General features: G+C 42.6%; 1 non-coding gene across 1 annotated transcript; it reads right to left on the minus strand.

Moving 5' to 3' along the window:
- Positions 1-362: 362 nt before the first annotated feature.
- Positions 363-469, minus strand: LOC113833980. The gene has a single exon (XR_003482212.1). It is a non-coding gene; the product is annotated as a U6 spliceosomal RNA (small nuclear RNA).
- Between the last annotated feature and the right edge of the window lie 12,248 nt (positions 470-12,717).

The raw sequence follows: 12,717 nt of genomic DNA on the forward strand, positions 1-12,717 counted from the left end.
GGACCCCTTTGTTCTTCACTTGTCCTTCTCTGCATCTGGATTTCAGTTCAGTTCAGTGTTTAGCTGTGGGTGTCTGCTTCTACTTCCACCAGCTGCTGGATGAAGGCTATACGATGGCATATGAATTAGTCATCAATCTCATTATCAGGAGAGGGCATTTAAGGTGCCCTCTCCTCTGTTGCTTAGATTGTTAGTTGGTGTCATCTTTGTAGCTCTCCAGACATTTCCCTAGTGCCTGATTTTTCTTTGAACTTATAATGTCTCCCTCTATTATCTCTTATCTTGCTCTCTTCTGTTCTTCCCCCAAATCAACCTCCCTGTCCCATCATGTCTTCCTCACCCCTCCTCTTCTCCCCTTCTCAAAAAATATGGAACGATTCATGACTTTGTATGTCATCTTTGTGCAGGGGCCATGCTAATCTTCTCTGTATCATTCCAATTTTAGTATATGTGCTGCTGAAGCGAGCACAAGGCTGGTTACTTTTTGCTTTTCTTGGTACCTATGAAAAATGCTGTTTGTAGATTAAGAAATTTTGAATGTGTTTACTCTTTCATGGTCCACCCAATAGTAAATTCATCCTGATATGATCATTACAATTTTTTGTTTTGTTTTGTTTTTTAACTTTTACTCTTGGTCCTTTAAGCCACTGGCACCTAGGCCATCACTGCCTATTATTACGCTGCGTCGAATGTCTTTCTACCTCTGCCTCTTTCTCTCTCTTTGTCTTTGTCTGTCTGTCTGTCTCTCCTCTCTCTCTCTCTCCTCTCTCTCTCTCTCCTCTCTCTCTGTCTCTCTGTCTCTCTGTCTCTCTGTCTCTCTGTCTCTCTGTCTCTCTCTCTCTCACACACACACACACACACACACACACACACACACACACACACACACACTTCTTTTGGACTGACAGCTTCCTCAATATTATATCTTAGTAAGGAGAACTACCAACCCCACTTTTCTGGAAGTTTCTGAAGTTATTTTGCCCTTAAGACAGTTAATGGAAGAAGAAAAGGTTTCTAGAACTTAACATCATTACTTTATTACCTCAGTTTCCCTCCATGTTCTAACTAGCCTTTAACCCAGGAAAAGCAGATATTTTGTGCTCTCTTATGTGGCTAGAACTTGACCCCGTCTTTTGTTCCTTATTCCAGCCCTATTGCTTGTTTAGACTTCATGGTAAAGGGAAACCAGTATAAACCACCTTCTTCATAAAAGAATAAAATAAGGAGGTAACTGAACTTAGCACAACTGCCATGTTTGTTATTCTATTTCTGGCTAAAAACTGAAATCTTCTAGAGGCAGCACACTGACAATTTGTACCTTGTTTTTGGCAGAACGAGGGGCAAAGAAATTTGAGGGCTAATGTATCTAAGGCCAAGAAAGGTACAGCTGAGAGTTTGAGGAAATGATATTAATATCTTTCTTAGTGAGATGCTAAGCTCAACCATGCTGTTCAAATCCTCGTTTTTGTCTTGAACTCAGACATGGAATAGGACCATCCTTATTTGGTAATTTACTAAGGCTAGTGCTCTATTCTGAGCTGTTTCAGAATTCTGTTTTTTTTTTTTCCTTCTGGTGTTTTAAGATTATGAGGATTTTTTTTTCATCCCCTGACATTCCACTGATAAGAATACTTTTCCTAAGGGGTTTACTGTGTGATTCATTGTGTCACACTGCAGCTTCCATGATGAGACTTTCCCTTTCTTCCTCCCCCACCTTTTTTTCTCTTAAATTTATTTTGTTTTATTTGGGGCCAGAGGGGAGATGGGTGGCACTGGAAGGCATGCTGTGAAAGACACAAAGAATAAAAAGAAAGTTAAAAAAAAGGAATCCTTTTCCTAAGACATTTTCACCTCCCAAACAGACATTTCCATTCTGTACACAACCTGGCCTGGCTTTTGTCTAGAAATGACAGCTGCTCCACTATTGCCAACTGAGAGAGAAGTGTGACTGATTTTATGCCCCTGGGAGGAAGCACATCAAGAAACACTTGGGTGAGGAGGGGACAGTGTATGTTTTTGTAAGATCTTTGGTCGCTGCATTTCTTTAAATCTCATGTTATCTTTGTTGGGTTGTGGAAACCACACTTCCTGGTTCACCCACTGGAAAGTGAGACAGTCAGTGAAACACATGATGTCCCCAACACAGAACACAAGGTCCCAGCGCTGCTGGAAATGAGAGGAGAGATGGAGGTCTGACCTCCGGCACTCTGCTGCACACTGGCAGGCAAAGGCATCCTACTCTTGTTGGAGTGAAGGTCAATGATACATTGCTTTGAGACATGGAGGAGTGTGAACCGTCTTTTGTGATGCACAGCAAAGGCCGGGTCTTTGTGGTATACATGCCTTCGAGACCAGGCTCTTTTTTTTTTTTTTTTAAAGATTTTATTTATTTATTATGTATACAACGTTCTGCTTCCGTGTATATCTGCACACCAGAAGAGGGCACCAGGTCTCATAATGGATGGTTGTGAGCTACCATGTGGTTGCTGGGAATTGAACTCAGGACCTATGGAAGAGCAGTCAGTGCTCTTAACCTCTGAGCCATCTCTCCAGCCCCAAGTTCAGGCTCTTTACACACTAGCAGAATGACTTTGGGCCATCCCTCATCAGCTTCAGTTTCTTCACCAGTACAAAGAGGTGCTAGCACCTGCCTCACGGGATGGAAAAGATGTTCATCTGCAGCCTGGTCTGTAGACAGGGTTGAGTGCGTCTTATTTTCTCTTTTAACACCAGCTTTTGCTGTTGAATAGGTTATTTTTTGGAAAAATAAGACCCCTTCCCAAATTTGGTGAAGACAAACATACAATGAAACGGGACCGTTTTTTAGACACCAAGGAGCCTGATTCTGGAGACCTGCTCCTAAATTGTTGTAGAATATTATTTTTACTGGGCAAAGATGTGTTATATTTGTTTATGCTGAGGAATATTACTTTAACTGTGTAAAGGTGTGTGTGTGTGTGTGTGTGTGTGTGTGTGTGTCTGTGTCTGTGTCTGTGTTTAATGCTGCATTTGTTTAAAGATGTAAGGATGTGTGTTTAATTCTGTAAAGATGTATTGCATCTGTTTCACCTTGCCTGCCTAAGGCTCCTGATTGGTTTAATGAAGAGCTGAACAGTCAATAGTTAGGCAGCAAAGAGACAGATAGGTGAAGGTGGCAGGCAGAGAGAATAAATAGGAAGAGAAATCAAGGTTCGAGGAAAGATGAGAGGAGAGAATGAGGCAGATGGCAGCCAACAAACATTAGAAGCAGTAAAAGTAAGATACATGGTGTCTTAGTTAGGGTTTCTTTTGCTGTGAAGAGACACCATGACCACGGCAACTCTTATAAAGGGAACATTTAATTGCGGTGGCAGCTTACAGTTCAAGGTTCAGTCCATCCTGGCAGGAACATGACGGCATGCAGGTAGGCATGGTCCTGGAGAAATAGTTGACTGTCCTACATCGTGCAGGCAACAGTAAGTCCACAAACTGTTACACTGAGTGAAGCTTAAGAAAAAGCCCGCCCCCACAGTGACTCACTTCCAACTGCAGGTGTGGCCCAGATTAAAGGTGTGCCCTCCAGCCTCAAGATCTGGATTAAAGGCACGAGTCACCCAGCCTCCTCCCAAGAGACCACACTTCCTCCAACAAGGCCACACTTCCTAATGGTGCCACTTCTATGAGCTTAAGGGGGCCCAAATACATACAAACTACCACATACATTAAGAAAAGTAAAAAACTCTGAGGCAAAAGGTAGATTAAAGAGAAACAGCTCTTTTAATTTAAGTTAAAAGAGCTATCCAGAAATGAGCCTATACTAGGCCTAGCATTCAAAACCAATAAGTCTCAGTGTAATGATTTGGGAGCTGGTTGGTGGCCCAAAAGAAAAAGCCTGGTTGCTTCTCCTTGAACTTGATGTATCCAGCCTTGAAGAAGACAGTATTAATGAGATGCTAAAGGTTTCAGTCAGCGCCAAAAGAATGGAGGAGGAGAAACATTGGGCATGTGCATAAAATAATGGGTTTATTCTAAACTGGCTCAAATAGGGTACTCAGAAAACTACCAATAGCTACATACTACATGAAAAAGCATATATATATGTGTGTGTGTTTGTATACGAACATATCCATGTGCCTTCTTAAAAACAGTTTACACATGTTTTAATTCATTTGTTTTTTGTGTTTGTGTGTTGGAGGGTGACATGTGTCTGCCATGCACATGTGTGGGAGTCAGAAGACAGCATTCAGGACTTAGTTGTCTCTTTTCACGATGTGTGATACTTCCTATTGTTTGCTATTATTTTGTCACAATGTTGGTTACAACTCAATTAATTTATGTCATAACTCCCTAAGATGTAATAGCTAACTGCATTTTGAAAACCATTGCTCTATGTTTTTAAGTTTTTCCCCAGTGGATACAAAGATTCCAAGAGTATGCAAACCTAGCATCACACACCCAGGAAGTAGCTGCATGTGGATTTTCAATCTAGAGTCTGAATTCTGGAGCTAAATCAGGTGCCTAGGGTTCACTTTAACCTCAGCTCCGGGGGCTCTGATGCCCTCTTCTGGATTCCATAAGTAAACACACAAGCAGCATACATTTACACACACACACACACACACACACACACACACACACACCAGTAAAAATAAAAAGGAAATCTTTAAAAATGGAAGAAATCTTGCCTTCTGACTGTGTTTGAAAATACAATTTTGTCTGCTCCAAAAGGAGGCACAAGTTCCTGGTTGAAATCACAGGGGGAAAAGCCTACTCTGTGCTTTCTATTCTGTGGACTTGCGAAAGAACAAAACCAGTAGTAAAGGAGGCACAGTTGCACTCAGAGGGTTCCCTTTGACATTATGAATCCGAGTATCTTAAAGCAAGCCAGAAGATACCCATATCCACATTTGCTATGTAGCCTGTTTTTCCAATGACATGTTACTACTTTCTGGAATTCGTTAAAACAATAAGCTTTGCAAATCTAATATAAAATATAGCCAGTGTGTTTATGAAACAAGGCAACAAAAATAAATTTTCCTGAGAACAGTCTGGAAAGATTATTAATCTGACCTGGTCCCCATCTATAATTAAATGGAGGCCCTGACCTTATCTGTGAGATTTCTCAGCAATGAGCTCCACGGGTCTGACCAGCTGGAGCCCCCAGTGCCTCCCCAAGCCCACTCAGTTGTGTCCAGCTCAGGCTAGCTAAGTGAGGCTTCTTTCTTGACATTCAAATTGTAATCCTCCCAGTTCACATTTCCTGAACATGATTCATGAAAAAACAGTTTAATTTGTTACGAAAGAAAAGAGAGGGCAAGAAAGAGAAGAAAGGAAAAGTGAGGAAAGATGGCAGGATCTCATAGAACACTACTGGAAATGGAACCAGTGCCCAGGTGACACTTGAGGCTCCCTGAGGACAGGGCAAGGAGGGCCAACAAATGCCCAGGCAGTATTGACCACACGGAGGAAACCAGTGTGGCTGAGTCCTTACCTTGCCCTCATAGTGTGCATTCATTATCAAATTATTTCTTTCTGCCTTTTGGATAATTGGGAGATTCCTTGGAGCCAAGCTTCTGACTTGACCCAGTGCCATCCAGCATCGAAACAGAAGTTAGTCATGTTGGATGGGTTTGTCTCACTGGGATTCTTGAGACTTGGAGACACCCACAGTTCCTTCTCTGCTTGAGGCTGAGAAGAATGACTACTGAGCCTCACCTCTCTCTGTAGGACAGGAAGTTCTGTTAGAGTAAGGAACAATAGAGCTGTAATCATGTATGGCCAGTAGGATCTGTGTGCATGTACACACAGATGAACATAAGTGTGAATGTATGTGTTTATTCACTTAACTCCCTCCCAAACCTAACAATTAATGCAAAATATTCCTGCCACCAAGGAGCATGCACTGTGCTTCTGCCAATATTTCCTGACCTGCGTCCGTGTTCCTTAGAAAACTAATTGCTTGCTGGGCTTCTTCACGGACTTTTTTTCTCTGGAATGGGGAGTCTGCAAAACCTCAGGCTGTGTGTCCAGCCCCAGGGACTTACTTTCTTAGTGTTCTTGAACTAGCCATCGTGTTACAGTTGAGCTGTAGATTAAGGAGTGAAGCATTTTTATGTTAAATAGAGCATCTGCTTGATCTGAAATGACCTCTCCAGGACACAGTACTTGGGATCCCTAGAAAGCCAGTTCAGAAGTATGCTTTTGAAAAGGAGACGAGAAATTCACTCTTGCTCCTGGCTCACTGAAGTTCAGTAACTTTTGTTTATTCCACAGATATTTATAAAGTGCCCACTACGGACAGATGTTGTTCTAGTTAGAGTTTCTATTGCTGTGAAGAAACACCAGGACCAGAGAGCAACTTGGGGAGGAAAGGGTTTTTTTTTTTTGCTTACACTTCCACTTGACTGTTCACCATCCAAGGAAGCCAGGATAGGAATGCAATCAGGGCAGGAATCTGGAGGCAGGAGCTGATGCAGAATCCATGGAGGGGTGCTGCTTAGCTTGTTTTTTTATGGTTTTCTCAGCCTGCTTCCTTACAGAACTCAGGACCACCAGCCCAGAGGTGGCCCCACCTACAATAGACTAGGTCTTCCCCCATCAATCACTAGTTAAGACAATGCCCTACAACCTGTATCCTGATCTTATGGAGGCATTTTCTCAATTGAGGTTTCCTCCTCTCCAATGACTCTAACTTATGCCAAGTTGACATAAAACTAGTCAACATAGGTGCTTTCTTGGATTTTAGGCAACAAGATTATGATAACAAGGAGAGAGATTCTGACTTTCTCGAGCTATTACTGGTACATTGAAACCTGTGTCACAATGCGGATCATGCTATGTACTTATGTTTTTTATGCCATTATAATACTTACTGCACACTCTCCTGTTATGTGATATTGCTTACATTATAATCTCATTTTTTTTTTCTGTTGAGGAAGCTTGGGCTCAGGGAGCTGATGTCCCTTGTCTAGGTCTAAATGGGGAAGCAGAGAAGGGGGAGTTTTAATCTTTGAGACTCTTCATGGTGAATAGGTTTGTACCTGAAAAGTTAATGCTTTGCAAAGTCGAAAAGTTTTATCTGGGCATTGTGTGCATGTCTGTGTGCACAGTGAGCCGTCATGCACACGTGAAGTTCAGAGGACAACTTGCAGGACTCAGTTTCCCCTTTCACCATGTGGGCTCCCATGACTGAATCCAGGTGATCAGGGGGTACCACCTTCACCCACTGAGCTGTCTTTCTGGCCCAACAATGGCTCTTTATAAATACAGGGCAACTAATCTCCCCTCCCTGGACCTGTTGAGGAGGTGAGGGAACAGCACTGTCCTTGATGGTTGAGTCCTCCGTCTCGTTACTGTTGGATTTTCACTCCGGCCAATGGCTGCATTTGGAGATACTGGGAAACTGAATGTTTATCTTTCTTAATGATAGTTTTTAATTAGATGTTATGAGCTTGTAATTATTATCACAAATGTCACAGAGGCTCATTTTAAGTATTTCCCTCCAAGCACCTAAAGGCTTTCTCTGCTAGAGCCTCCAGTGGGAAATTCAGCATGGGGCTGGAGAAATGGCTCAGTGGGTAAGAGCACTGGCTACTCAGCAGAGGTTTAGTTTCCAGCATCCATGTGGTCGCTCATGGCAGCCTACAACTTCAGTTCTGAAGGATCCACCGCCCTATTCTGTCCTCCACAGGCACCAGACACACATGCAGGCAGAACACCCACACATAAATAAAGAAAATGGCATTAGAAGTGCATTGCTGGAAGGAGGGACACTCTTCCTGCCGGCACCTGCTGTTTTCCCTCTTCCTAGTCCTGATCACCCTGCTGTGGTTCCCTGGACTGAAACAGAGAAGGTGCTGCTGTATGCCTGCAGAGCGGTCAAAGCGGGATCATTTGTCTCCTTGAGTTTCTCTCTTCCTCATACCTGGGCCATGCTATGGCAGACGCAGTGTTGCCAGGTGCTGAGGGTTACTCAGGTCCTGAAAGTCTGGAGGAAAGAGGCTAGCTTGGCACTGGCATCAAGGAGAACAGCTGTCACTTGTCACTGGTCTTGCTTCCAGAATAACAACTACCAAAGAAGAGGAAGTCGCAAATAGCATTTATTATTCTCTACAGAAAGATCCTTATTCCCTTGGGCTAAACCATCTGAAACCATTTACTGTATCTGAGCCCTTCCTTCCATTGCCCTTTCCAAATCAATGGAAGAAAGACATATCTGCACCTTCTTTTGGGCGTGGTCAGAGCTCTCGGCTTCCCCTAGGATGGGACTTTTCTTCATTTGACACTAAATGTTTTGCTTGTGCAAATGTCTTCCTTAGGCAACTGCTGTGAGGATGTAGTCACATAAGCAATGATAAAATGTATAACAAACATACTACCACGGGCTCCAAAAGACCACCTATATGACTGAGTCTGTGATGATGCCCAAGATGACTGGACAGGCCCTGGCTTAGCAGATGCTCACACTGACTTTGATGCTTTGCTGTCGCTCTCTTGAAATTCCTAATAATGCTTGGAAAGGGATCCGCATTTTCCCTTTGCATAGGCTTTTTCAAATCCTGGAGCTTAAAATCCACTCATAACCCCTTTATGCCTGAGAAATTTTCATGTTATTCTGGTATTTAGGCACATAAAATAATCATACAAACAAAAAATTTACTCATATTACATCATAAAGTAATTTATTTAAAAAATTTTGGTGTATATATATTTGTAAATTTATGATTTTTTAAAGACAAAAGAAAATTGCAGATTAGTGAGATAGAATATTATTTATTTTTATGTAAAGAGCTAAATCTTGGCCTAATATTTGATGTAGCAAGATTACAGTTCATCAGTATTTTTATTTATGATCATCAATGCCAAAAATCCTGCTTCACACAAATATAATATAAATTGGCAAAAGTACACAAAAAGCCATTTCAGAAATTCTTGGACATTCTGTCCTAATCCTAGACAGATTCATTTAACAATTTTAAAAAATGAAATCAAGTCATCAACTCAAACAACAATCTACTTTTATTCATTTATTTTTGTTTTGTTCTTTGAAACGGTGTCTCTCAATATAGCCCTGCATGGCTTGGCACTTGATATTCACCCGGCTAGCCATTTCTCCTGCCTCGACCTCCTAAAGTGCTAGAATTTTTTGGAGTCTGCCACCATGTCTGGTTCTTGAAGTAATTTTATAATTCAATTTTAATATTCAATAAGATGCAATCCTGATGGCTTGAGTTTGATCCCCTGGGCCCACATGGTAGAAGGAGGAAACCAAATCCTGTGTGTTGTCCTCTGACTTCCACACATGTGCCATCATGCACCCTCAACACAAAATAAATTATGTAAATGTTTTCAAACCTCCTAACCCAATACAATTCCCAAATACTATTTGATGCACAGTGAGAATGTATATATGTTTTTTATGAGAATAGAAAACCTTGCATGTACAGTAAAACACTGTAATGTATAGCAGATTACAGCCTTGAATCTGAGCCTGAGAAGTCCTGGTTGGTACTGCATGCATGTTGGCATGCATAGAGCCAAGTGCCCATATTGTGTGTTCAGAACCAAGCCTGTGGTGAAGTTCTGCAGTGCAACACAAGGCAAGCAGCTCAGAATTCATCACAAGCTTCATTTTGAGTGGAGTTTTAGTCTTTACATGCTCACAAATCTTTCACTGTTGTCAAACATTTTGTGACTCCAACTTTCAGTTACACAACCCCATACGGTGTTCTTCCTGCTAAAGTGTGCTGTAGAGTATCTTGGTAAGTGATAAAAAGGCAAGGCCATGCTTGTAGCTAGTACTGCTTCTGACACAGCATGACAGTCATTATCAAGAGCTCTTGTATGTGTACATTCAGGCACCATCTTTACTCAGCAGGCTGAGTAACTAAAACCCACTCACCACTGTGGGCAGGCTTCATCCAGACCCCAGAGCAGCTTAACAGAAAGAGAACATAGAAGAAGGAGCATGAGTTACTTTTTCATAACAGCAAAACTCCTGACAAGAAGTCACTGGGCCAAGGACTTTAGCTCATCTTGCCTTGGTGGGAAGGCCCAACTGTGTGTCAAGGCTGGAGGGGCCTGGCTGTGTGTCATGGTGGGAGAGGCCTGACTTTGGCAGTGGGATCTTGTACCACAGCTTGTTCACACCTCTTGTTCACATTATATCCATCTGTTGCCATATTGCCATTGCAAGAAACCTAAAAAGTAGTTACATGTGGCACGTTTCAGGCATAGTTGTCTCTCATACACCACAAAGAAATCTGAGTCCCTTTTAAATCAAAGAATCAGTGTCATTGGAGGATTTATAACATTTTGAGAAGAATGCCCCATATTTCCCTGCTCCTCTGATTCCCACCACAAAGCAGTGCCCTGGCATTATAGAAGAACCATTGTATATTAGTCTCCAGAGAAGCAGAAACTACAGCAGGCCAATTTATATTGTGCTTGTATATGTGCATACATGTGGTGGTTTGAATAAAAATGGCCCCTGCAGGCCCTTAGGGAGTGGCACTATTAGGATGTTTGTGTTGTCGGGAGGAAGTGTGTCTCAGTCTTCTTTCCTGCTGCCCGTGGATCCAGATGTAGAACTCTCAGCTCCTTTTCCAGCACCATGCCTGCCTGCCTGTCTGCCACCATGCTTCCTGCCACGATGATGATGGACTAAATCTCTGAAACTGTACACCAACCCTAATTAAATGTTTTCCTTTGTAAGAGTTGCCATGGTCATGGTGCCTCTTCACAAACCCTAACTAAGACAAACATAGAATACATATGAAGGGGTTGGTTAAGAGAGATTGACTCCAATGATCATGCAGGATGAGAAGTCCTGGTGTGCTATTTTTAGCTTGTGGACAGGAAGTCAGTCGGGCAGCTCTAATCCATCCCTAGAGGCCTCTGAACTGGGGAGCAGTAGTTTAAATCCAGATCCATCCAAAGGCCAGAGAACCAGGAATGCTGATGTCAGAGTGGGGAGTGGGGGAGCAAATGTCCCACCTAAGTAAAGAGTAGGCCCATCTTTCATGTTTAAATGTTGCCATGGCCCCACAGCATATACATTTAGCACACGGTCCTCAGCTTTGGCACTGCTTTTAGGAGTCAGGGTTTCTCTAGAGGAAGTGGGTCTGTGAGGTTGACTTTGAGGTTTATAGACCAGTCAGTCTTCCTGCTGTGTCTCTGCTTCTTGATTCCCAGAGATGTGAACAAGCCATGCTTCAGGAGTCTGCCAGCAGGCCTCTCCTACATGGCGCCACAGGCTGAAGTAAGTCCTTCTTCCTGAGTGACTTCTTGTCAGGTGTTTTGCTGCAATGATGAGAATAGTAACTAGTGGCCCTTCCTCTGCATTTTCATTCTGTGTAGGTCCTGGGGGAGGGGGGGGGGTTGGATATGGTTTGTTTACATTGGTGACTGGATCTTCTTAACACTGAAGTGTCTGTCATTTGTGGAAACAACCTTATACACATACTTCCAGAAATAATGATTTACTAGCTGTTTGATCATCTCCTATCCCCTTCAAGTTGGCACATAAAGTTAATTACTCTAAGTGTGGTGGAGTGTTATCTTTCTTCAAGAATCCGTGCGTCTCAAACCTATCTGTGTGCTTATGAGGCACTTTACCTACTGAGATCCTTTGAACTGGACAATTGTGCTTATGAGGTAAATGTGTGGTCGATCTTCAGATGGTGGCAATATTTTGGGAGGCTGTAGAAACTAAAGGGACTGAGCTGGAGAAAGAGGGTCACTTGAGGTGGGTCCTTGTGAGTACTCTGTTCCTGGCTCCTTCCTGTCTTGTCGTCTGCTCCATGTCTGCCATGATGAGGTGATCTGCTTCCTTGCCTGTCAGCCTGAACCCTCTAAAACCATGAGCTCAAATAGACTGTTCCTTCCTTTAGTTGCTCTTGCAGGCATTTTGGTCATGTGATGTAAGGTAACCAATAAAAGGACAGATTCTTGTTCCCGCCCACCTTCCCTTAGCCCATAGGGAGAGATGAGATGTTCTAGGCGGTGCTGGAAAGCATACCAAGGAACCCTGAAAGAAGCAGCATAGCAAGGAAAGTTCTAGCTGAGGAAATTTCTAGGTTGACCTCCGAAGGAGACAGTAAGGAGGTTTAGTAGACTGTCTGAGTTTGACTTGTTTTCTTAAGTAGCTATATGACTCAAAAAAGAAGTGGAGATAATGCTAGGCCTTGTTTGTCTCACTTGCTTGTGATGAACACTGGAGTTAATTTTGCAGAAACCTTGACTATTCTTGGCAAATGGTATAACACTAATACGATCCACTGTTGTCTAAAGACACATCCGTCTTCCCAACAGAGCAATGGATATAATTTTATGACTAAAACAAGGTCTGAAGGAACAATTCAAAGGTCACATACAGTTATAAAAGTCTGATTTCTCTTCACTTCTGGCATGCCCACAAACACATTTTCATTTAGTACTTTCTTTCAGCAGTTTTTCTGCTGTGAGGCAAGGTGGCTGTCATCCTCCACTACTGGTAATTTGTCAAAACATGAGGCCTGCTGTTGCTGGTAGTCAGTGTTCTGATCCTCATCCAGTGTTGAGTTTCTTCACAAACAGGAAACAATGTGATCAGTTCATAGGATTAAAATGAGAGACCTTTGTTACTTTGGATGTGCAGTGTGTTAATGCTGTGGCCCTGGGGAAGGACTAGGATTGCTCATCCTTTGTCTGCATATGTATTTGAGGTTGTAGCAGATAGCATCTAGAGGGTGCCAAAAA

This window comes from Cricetulus griseus, chromosome 2 (genome assembly GCF_003668045.3).
Source record: "Cricetulus griseus strain 17A/GY chromosome 2, alternate assembly CriGri-PICRH-1.0, whole genome shotgun sequence".
Taxonomy (NCBI): Eukaryota; Metazoa; Chordata; class Mammalia; order Rodentia; family Cricetidae; genus Cricetulus; species Cricetulus griseus.